Below are 10994 nucleotides of genomic sequence, written 5' to 3' on the forward strand. Positions count from 1 at the left end.
TGCTCCCAAAATGCTCTTCATGGAGGTGGGATTAGTGATTAAGAGATGTGGAGGGTGGAACACATACATTTGTGAAAACTGAAATTAATGTGATTATGCTAAGCAGAACATTCCAGACATCGGTAGTTTGCAAAGATTTAATGAAATGTGCCCCAAGCTTGGAGTTTTCTCTCTGGAAAATAAAGTGTGATATTCAGAGACAGTTGTGACAAAGAGGTATTTTATGGGCAAGCAGAGCAAAAAGTCAACTGTCTTTTTCCCTTGAAACACCTTCTCTTTGTTGTGCGCTTTTCATTTCTACCACAATAAAGTAATTATACTAAATTTATTATTCTGAAGTAGTGTTAATGTCTCCTTCCCACACACCATATTTTTCCTCATTAAAAAAAAAAAGACAGGAAACAAAGTAAAAAACACAACACAAGCAGATAATAAACTGATCAATGTGCGAGAAGTATATGGGGGAAGAACGTTACCAGTTGCTACTCCTAATAGCTCCTATCAGGTCTAGTTCTACAAACAGATTGTGCCTTGAAGGATTTAAGAAATCACAAAATACTATCCAAAGTCCATGAAATATCTGTTGTTTTGATGGTATGCTTTGACAGGTTTTATGAAGCACAAACTTGTCCAAACGGTTTGTGATGCCAATAATACCGATTTTTTTTTTTTTGAAAATGTGTATATCCATATCTGTGTGAAGGGCTTCCCCAGTGCAACAAATCTGGTCTTTTTTATTACACACATGACTCCAGAAGAATCTTAATGTGTGGGTATGCTTGCTTCTCACCTTGTTCTCAGTCTTGAGAGCAGAAATTCTTCTTCTGCATTTCTTATAGATTGGATTAGTTCAACATAAAATAAATGTGTGTGAGAAATAAAACAGCTTTTCCCTTCTCTGAAAAATCCAATGGGATATCCAGCACATCAGTAAGCAGACAGTATCTTGTCTGTCATTTTAATATCCTGCAGCCACACCTTACATCATATATGGCAGTCAATTGGTACATGTTATAGCAGTTCAGTGAGGCAGGATGATGCTGTGTTGTGACCCATCAGCAGAGTGAAAAGCATGACAGGTCATTTGCAACGTAATGTGGCTCTCTAAAAAAGAAACTATTGCAAGTTTCTCACTTCATAGTACTTCTGAATGCCCCAGTCACCTTTCAGGGCTTATGCAAGCAACTCTACTCACTTGTGCTCTGAGGCATTTCTGCACTGCAGAGAGTACTCCAAGCACAAAGTAAAATGTCCAGTGACTCACGTTGGTATTTCTTTGTAAAATAAACATGTAACTATCCGTCTTAGCTGCAGGATAGCCAACCACACCTAAGTGAACTGCATCTACTGTTTTTGTTTTAGAGACACAGTCAAATCTGTGATACAAGGATAACAAGATATTCCCAAATGACCAAAATTTGCATTTTTGTTAACTCTAACAGTGAACAGCTGCCTACTGACTATGTATGGGAGCATGCTTATTTTTGCTATTTTCTTCCAGCGTGAAAGTTTTAGTGTGCAAAAATGTGTTCCAGATGCAGTTGTTTCTGAGAAGCGCACACACACAACTTCTGGGCATAGCAGAATTTTAGGACTATTGCTCAATTATGCTCATCTTCCACCAGCTGAATCACAGGCATGCAGTAGCAGAAATAACCCATGCTACCTGCGCTGGGTTCCTGTCAGAAAAAAATCCCCATTTGTGCACAAAGTAGAGCAGACAGGAAAACAGAGTGTCTCTGGAGCTACCTGTGTACTCGTATGAAAGCAAAACCAGTCCGGCTATATACTTACAGAAGAAAAGATGAAAATCTTCTATTTTTTCTCTTTTCAATCAAATCATGATCCAAGTAGAAAAATCCTAATTCAGAGGTATCGTGTGTGATCTTTTGGACCAGATTTTGAGAACCATAAACCAATTAATACTATTTTTTCAAACAGCTCATTTCATATAGTGCATTATTTCAAGGTACTGAATTAAAAAACTCTGAGCTTGGTTCTGCTCTCTGGGAAGCGTCTAACAGGAAAAGGTGGAAATATTTGTCAACTTCTTGTTTTCTATTTATTTTTACTAAAATTCTGAAAAGATTCATTCTAGGCTTTACCAATTGTTTTGAGTTGAACAATACAAAGGCAAAAAAATGAGATTTTGTCTTCAGAAGCCCAAACTCTGAAAAAATTCTCCAAAACATCAAGACCTCTCTAAGTATGGAATCCCCCTCTTAAGTAATCAAAGCAGATAGATATTCATAAGTGCTAAGAAAAAAAAATACAGTAAATACTTTAACCAGATCTTTGCACTTTCCATATAACTTTCAAGAACAACTTATGGAGAAGAAGGCAACTCACCTTTAACCAGTCAGCATAAAAGTAAATATTTGTTATTTACTTACTATTTCTGGTTCAATATATCCCCCAAAAAACATAATGCTAAGTACTTCAACTCACAAAAGCTGTAGTGCTAACTTAAAACAATGAGTGCAATGCAAAGATAGCAGCAATGGAGTTCTTACACCAGCTATATAAATTCTCTCTGTTATTTCACTGCTACAGTAACTTACATATTTCTGTCCTTACATAATGCTCTTCAGATGTTTGCAATCAAAGAGTATTTATGCTAATTTAACTACATTTTTTAAGACAATGTACTTACTAGTGACTAGTTATTCTATGTTGCACACTGAAAACTCTTGTCCTTGATGGAAAATATTTGTCTTTCTTTTTTACACTGATAATTACAAATATGAATCTCCACTGGAGAGAATTCTGAATATTTTCTTTATTTAGTAGGTAAAATTAGACAATTAGACCAGATTACATTAGCACCACCGAAAAGCTGAGTAATTTTCATAACGCAATTGATTTCTTAACACATGGTGCCATTTCAGGGATTATAACAACTCACCAGGGTAATATCAAACTTGATTAGAAGCCAGGGGGCCTGATTGTTATCTCTGTTAAGTCAGTGAAAATCCAGACAAAATGTAATTGACACCAAAAACTCCCAATTTGCACCAGTGTAGCGAAAAAGGAACTCAAGCACTGTATCTTTGACTGGGAAATGGCTTTTCTCTTTTGCTTGGATAAGTCATTTCCATATCTGTGAGTGATTAACAGTAATTGCTTTAACTCCCTTGCAGATATCAAAGGCAGGGTATTTGTGTTTTTGTTGCTAGGTACACTGGTTTTACGTGGGTTTGAGGAAGTGCCTTCATATACAGAACAATTCATGTAACAAATAAAAATCATTATGTAAACTTCTCAGGTGGCGAGAAAGCCTTTAACGTGCTCAGCATGCCAAAGCCTTTTCTCCTCTGTAAGTAAAATTGTAACCTAAAACTAACGGGCTGGATTTTTCTACAGAGTTTGAGAAATACAGGATTGGAAGGAAGACCTGGGCAGCTTTTCAGGAACTCCTAAGCTAAGAGTCATAAGACACAATCAATAGATATTCCAGGGCAGGATTAATCTGAACTCATGTTAGATATTTACAGTGCAGGTAAATATGTATGAGGCAGTTGGCTAAACTCCCTCTGTCCACATGAGGGAAAAACAGTAACTTCTGGAGTGGGAGTCATCTCTTCTTAACTAAAATAGGTCACAGATGAATGCGGCTCTAAAATTGCCAATGTCTCCTCATCAAATGTAGGGGGAGGAAGGGAGTGCACAGTTCGGGGTGACAGCTCTGGTACAGATGCCTGTGTTACGCATGATTTTAATTAGTGGAAATAAATCCCATGTTTTGTACCCTCAGCACTGTTTGTGCAGATTAACTTCTGTTTTGCTTTTGTTTCGGCTTGCTCCAACAGTGACCCTCCCTCACTGGATTGCTACGTGGAGCACCAGTGCTGCCCACTACCATCAGCTCCCACAGCTTTGGTCCAAGAGTATGGCACCTGGTGCTCCTTTATGCAGTTCTATACATAAACCACCAAGACTACATCTATGCAGTGGTAAAATCACACCATTTTTTTAATATAAAATTAAATTAAACATGCATGAAACCATTCCCTGGCATTGAAGCAGGCTGCCCTGGAATAGCTCCTGACCATCTTACCAAACTCTCATTATTCAAAAGGGAACATGGTCATGTTATGTGATCCCACTCCTGTGTGAGCAGTGACCTTTCTTTAATAAGGTTACCTTCCTCACGTGCACAGCTACATGCTGTGCTAATCATCCCTGGACAGAGTTTAGCCCCCAGCATCCCTCTTCTGCTGCAGCTCAACATTTTGACCTAGCTCAAAACCCTGCCTGGGGCAGAGGCTGCGCCGTGCAGATCCGTGTGTCCTGGCCAACTTGGGCACAAATATCCCATTGGTTTCACGGCACCTGTTGTCCACAGACCAGAGGAAATTTCAGCCAGCACCCCCAGAATTGTATTTAAATGTGAAAACTGAAGGAGCCACAATCAAATGAAACATGGATGTAGTGCAATATACATTGAAGACGAGGTAATCTGGGGCTGTTCACCTCTGCGGAGGATCTGCTGCAGAGGATTCTCACAGCACGGGTACTCCCTGCAGAAATAACGATTGTTCTGAAAAAAGCAAGCAGCATGTCCTCAGCTGTCATCCCGTCTTGCTATTTTCTCTTCTCACCGGTAATATACCTGCCAGCCCACCTTCTCCATCTTCTATTAATTTATTTTTCTTTTTCTCTAGTTTATTTTTATCATCTACTGAGTATCATAAGTGGCAGGTAGATAATGCATATTTATCTCCCTATATGAACATATCTTCATAACTTCAAACAGTGACAGATGCTTTGGTTAGAAAAAATGCTCTCATGGAAAACTTTGAATTTACACTCCATGAGAGCAATACAAATGTTCATATGATATTTTTTTTTTAATTCTATATGAGTCATGGCTTTCTTTAAACAAATAAACGTGGTCTCCCAATGTTTATAATTCAAACCTTGGAGAGGTCTGATACCACTTGAGAGAGAGTAACTGACTGTAAACAAAACCAAAACTGATTAGCCAATTTTCATTCTCCATGCTGACTGAGGCCCCCAAAGGAAAACCACCTGAACAGCACATTTAGAAATGTTTCAGTTCTTGCAATCCGAAACACTGTGAGCAACAGCTCTGCTGTGCCAGGTAGGTGAAAGCGAGCAGCACTCAAGGGCTTGGCTCAGGGAAGTCCCAGGGCTTACTTGGATGCCGGGGTTAAGCAGTGGGTGACCCTTTCAGCCACAGCCTTACAAAAATATTCACTGAAATAGGGTTCAGCCTAGACTAACGCGCACTAAGAGACACCTCTGTGACACTAGAACTTCTCATTCAATGTCCTTTCTTACCATTTTGCAGAGGATGATTTGCGACCTGCATGTAATTTTTGTCCTTCTGAGGTCAAAATACAGCCAATTTATGAGCATCTTAAAAAAAAAAAAAAAAACACACCACAGTTCACAAATGTTCAGTCAAGATATTAACAGCTAAAGAGAGATTTCAGCAGCTGGAAACTGTGAAGATTTAATCTTCTCTGAACATTCTCTGTCCCTACGCAACTCCCACTGCTGATTAGACAACACAGGCACCGTCTTTGAAGAACAACACAAGAAAGAAATCCCTCAGGAGAAATATTGTTTCTTCTGTACAAAAAGACAAAAATTTTCTCTGAAGCCATGGCTCCCAACTGGGTAATTACATCTCACCAGTGAGGTGCAGTAGCAGCCCTGTAACTTGTTTTACCTGGCTGGGATAGCTGTGTGCTACACTCTGAGGGCCAGCATTGAGGGAAGCAAGGAGCACAGGTGATGCTGGACCAAACGAGCCAACCCAGCCAAACTTCCAACATCTGATGTTACCCTGGGCAAACAATCTCCATGCCGGCATGACTAGAGGCAGGAAGAAAGCTATTAATGGTAGAGACAAGAGGAGGCAGCCTAGCCCCTAGGCTGGAGGGCCAGGGCAAGAAGTGGAGGTCCTAAATTACAAGATGCAAGAAAAAGCAGGGGACACTGAAAGTGAAATGTGTCATGAAAGTCAGAAACTGCTCTGAAGTAATTCTGCTTCCTTTGCATTTATGCTGGGTCTCATCTTCACTTATTTTTTTTCCCCACTAAACAACCCTATGTGACCTATTTTTACAGAGATTTCTGTCTTCGTAAGAGGCAGTTTATGTCTCCATTTCGCCAGCTCTCTCAGGAATAATGTCCTGCTCTCTGCCCATACTTGTCCTTCATTATTAACAGCACTTTTCTACCACTAGATAACATTTTCTTAGTTGGTTTTCATTTCTGATGCCACACTGATGATTGCATTTGGTACAAGCAGTGGTGCTTATGTTGTTGCACGCTGCTGTCACCAGGACAGCATCCCACAATCAATGCGAGGCTAGAAAACTACCAAACTGCACTTTTCAACAAATCAGCGGGTGCTTTGAACACCATTTATAACTTTAAGTGGACAATTTCAGTAACAGTTTTGTCAGGCCTCCCTAGAAGCAATCCTAATGGGCAACAAATAACAAAATGAGGTTCAGCTGGTGAAAGAAAAGTAGAATAATACATTGAAGGAAGGGAAATGATTGTCATAAAACATTTGCATGCCCGTGTGGATTCTGCACTGCACTGTACAGAAGAGAGATCAGAGCTCACCCCTGCCCTAAAGTCCTTGCTGTTGCTAAGACAACCACAACGATATAAGAGGAGCAATGCAGAGTCCAGTGGTGAGACCTCCCGAAGGGATGAATTGGCTACCAGGTTTGCTAAAGGAGACAAAGTGCATTGGTAAAGGGCAGGATGGCTGCTCTGGCTGGGGAAGACTGCCTGACAGAGGCACTCAACCAGGCAGGGAGGTGATGGGGATATAATGGGAATATCCCAACAAATAGCAGGGGGTCCTTGTTCGCAGAAATGCCACTGTTTTCTTGGCTGAGTCAGGCTCCCAGGGGCACCATCAGGAGGTCCAACAACAGCACTTCCTTCCCAGAACAACTACCCTTTCTCACTTCTGCCTGGCTTATAATGGGAGTGTTGTATATGCCTAAGCCTTGAGTTACTGAGCGTTTAGGGGAAGCTTCTCCCTCCAGCACTGGGCTTGAGGCTCTGTCCCAGGGTAAGATGAAAATGACAAGTAGCAAGTATATGTGGAAGGAGAAGATCACAAAGTACTTCATAATATCAGTTCATGAAAACTATGTAGAAATGACTTAGGGAAGCAAAATCACATGCCATCAAAGCACCTACATCCCAGCTCCACCCTGACATTTCATACCAGTTATGTGTGTAAGAGGATATCTTTTGCTTTACTCTTCTTACATTATTTACAGACAATCTTCCACAGACTAATGCTTGGATTATCTGTCTAAATGTCCAAACGTGGATCCTGTAGTGTATCACAGGGAACTGCATCAGCGAGGTTAATAATTTAATGTTTTCTGGAGCAAAGCATCATCAAGCATTATCCTTGAAGGAAGCAAAAAGAAGAGCATACCTGAAAAAAAAATATATTCCTATATTTATATATTTCCTATATTAATATATGCCTATATTCCTTTAAGACTTTTCACTGCTTAACGTAGTACTGCTGACTAGCCTTCCCATACCTGATTTCTGGGTTTAGATACAGGAGAAAAAGCAGATTTGAGACTGGCAAACAGAAAACATGTTACAAGAAGAAAGCAAGCCTCTATAAGAACTTCTCAGGTGTTCACTCCAAGATCTAAAGCAATACAGAGCTTTGGTACAGCAAACTGCAGGTGCCAAACAGAGTGAAATCTGTCAGCTTGTTTCCATTACGGGGTTCACATGCTTCCATGAGTTTGCATAAATAATAAAACTCTGGCTCATAAGTTAATAAAAAAACCTCTTCCCAACAAAGAAATCCACACCCAGAAATTGCTTGTCTCTATCCCCATTTTGAAAGGAACTTTGAAAACAGGAAAGGTTTTTGTCTCAGTTGCAAAGATAACCGAAGCCTCTAATGATGCACCTTTGTGGGATGAGAAATCCATCAGCAAAGACATCATTTAGCTCCTACCACCGGTCTACCACAACTGGACTCAGTCAGGCTGACTGTGACACGAGGAGCTAGCTGGTGTGTTTGGTTGTATTATAACATCTCCCTCATGTTGCCAACTTATTCTTGCCTGGATGTCTTCCTATGTTACTAGAGCTCCTCTAAGCCAGCATCAAAAACACTTGCCCTAATATCAGGATTGCGCCACAACACGCATGTCCTATTCATGTGCTGTGGGCTTTAAGAATTTGTAGCAGTCTCCCAGCTCACTTATCTCACATGACTCAAGTTAATTAAATGGCACAAAGGGACACTGCCAAATGTTTATTTCTCACTGAAACAGAAACAGCCATTTAAAGAATGTTGTTACACAAGTCACATTCCACTGCAAAGAAAGAGCACCTCTAGTTATGCTATCTGTGATTGTATGTCAAATATAGGAAAAATAAGAAGCCCCCCGTTTTGAGGAATACATTGTAACCTTTATTATCCACATTCTCACTAAAAATACTGGATTTTGTCCCAACATCAGAAATAAAATATACCTACCAGTAATTGAAAAACAAATGAATGTGATTATAATCTTACAGTACGTTAGCTTTTGTATTCCTCAGCTATGCAGCAAACAGATAGAAAATGATATTACATGCACTGGGAAACAAAGTTTTAAGGTATTTCTCCAAGCATCAGTTATCTTTGCATTCAAGTATTTCTGGCCTTGAAGTTTGGATCATATTGAGTTACATCTGTGCAATGTTTGGCTATTGGTTCACAACATATTTTGACATTGGCAGCAGATTCACTGATCAAAAATATTGCACATTTGCCTTTGCATTCAGAATGCGGGCAACAAATGACACAAAGACAACTCTAAGACATCAGATTATTTTGTGGTTTCTGAATTTTTGTGTCATTAATGACAAATTTCAAATATTAGGCCTCCAAAACAAATAAGCAAAAGCAACACGTGAGGTGTAGCACCTCTCCAGGTCACACAGGCAGCCAGGCATGAGGCAAATGGTTCCCTGCAGCGCATAGCCTCTGCTGAGGCCCAGCTCCCAGGTGCCAGCCACAGGAACATCTCGTGACCCACCTCCCTGGCTGCGTCAGGCGCTGGTTTCCATTTTACTTCCTGCCCCAACATGCCATTTGTGAAGGTTCAAAAGCTCCTCTATGAGGAGCTGGGCTATCCCTGTTGAAAGGCCTGATGGGGACACTATGGTAGCCTGGCCTAGCGCATGCCACAGCCTACCTGGAGGCCAGACACGGTGCCTGAGAGGGGGGAGAGGCTCAGGCATTCAGAAAAGCACACACAAGTGCACAGGGCAGATGGGTGGAAGACCCCATTTTGTAAAGAAACCCCTCTGCAGGTCCTGCCTCAGCTGCTGGCCTGCCCCAGGGCACTGGCAGTGAGATCTCTCAACACTTATCCCCTCCAACACATACAACCCTTGCAATACATAAAGCCTTCCCCTAGACACCTGCCTGTCTAATTTGCAGTGCCTGTAACACCTGCAGTCTCCCCAGGACCCCACTGTGGGGTTCCCTCCTTCCCTGGCTAACAGTCTTTAATGAGACTGGAATGAACAACTATGCAACTCATTTCTCAGCAGCATGTCTTAAGGACCCCTTTAGAAGCTACAATGGTGCACAGAAAAAGTCGGTAACAAGCACTATATAAAAACATGGTTGCAGCTATGTTACACGCTTCCCAAACCATTTTTTCTAGTTGCCTTTGGCTGATAACATTTCAAAAATAGATGGGAAACAAGGAAACTTGCAAGCTAAATCCCAAAGTACTGCCTTTCTCCTCCTCACCAAGCACTACTTGCATATAGTTGAACAGATATTTACTGTCAAGCAGTTTCAGAGAATGAGGTCCAAAATAAGCATTAAATAAACTCTATCTTCTTTGGCTACTCATCCATCATAGAACAGTGTACCTGAGATTCACCACTGAACTGATAAAGTTTCATCCATAAGAATGCCACATTCTGCCAATATCCTTTTTCCAGCTGAAACGCTCCAAACTTAGTGGCTGTTCCACAAACAAAATGAAATATTAGCTTGTCTTTCCCTCTTTCAGGGGAGATAGAGACCTTGCACAAAAATCTGACCCCACTAAAAAAAGCCCAAAAATATCTACTGATTTCAACAGAAGTTCACACTTGCATTCATCTAAAAAGATTGATTCTGCATATTCATTATGTACTGAAAAATATTATGGCCAACAAGTTGTAGGTGAGAGTCCCTTATTTTCTCTAGAGCTTGCTCTCCTGAGTTTGTTCTTTTTTCTTGCAGCTTGTTGAATTGTGGCTACCTTTGATGGATGGGTGCATAATGCAGGGTGTCAGAGACTCCCAATATCATTTTCCCTCAACTAGAAACCAGAGGTTTCCCTTTCACTGAATGACGTTCAACTCTGGATGTTGCTCTTTTGTTTTAGGTTAGCAGGATGCCTTTACATTATTGCTTCTGCCTCGTATATAGACTTATTGATTTATTTTTTTTTTCAGTACAAAAATGCTTTAAGAAAGTCAATGCTTCAGCAAATAGACTGAAGCAGAAGTATTGTAGAATCCCATTTGCCATTCCAGAATCAGAGATCAGGTTTAAGTTGAAGGAAATAACATGTACATGTGGGACAAAGAATGTAAAGAAAAATGGCTAGAAGACGTGGAAAATTGATGAGTACATGCATGAAATTTGAAACAAAATAGAAAAAGAGAAGCTGAAGATAAATGTAGTAGCTGTGAGTAGGACTTATCCCAGCTAATTTTAGCATTTTAAAACTTAGGCGTCTAGTCCAAGCTAATCATCTTAACTGTCTCCATATAGTGAGCAGAGACATGAGCCACTTCCATGGGGGATTCAACCACTCCTAAGATAGGTCTCTAAGACATGGCAATGCATCATGCTTTGCCTCAAATATCACAGCAGTCTAGATGATGGACTCGGAGGAGATACCTAACTTTTGGATGGTTTAAAGTCAGGTGAGATGAATCCATATCTGTAGAACTGAAAA

General features: G+C 40.5%; 1 protein-coding gene across 6 annotated transcripts in view; it reads right to left on the reverse strand.

The window, feature by feature from the left end:
• Positions 1-10994, reverse strand: part of MTUS2 (microtubule associated scaffold protein 2) — a 298437-nt gene that overhangs the window by 225258 nt on the left and 62185 nt on the right. The window lies entirely within an intron of this gene.

This window comes from Anser anser (assembly GCF_964211835.1).
Source record: "Anser anser genome assembly, chromosome: 1".
Classification (NCBI taxonomy): domain Eukaryota; kingdom Metazoa; phylum Chordata; class Aves; order Anseriformes; family Anatidae; genus Anser; species Anser anser.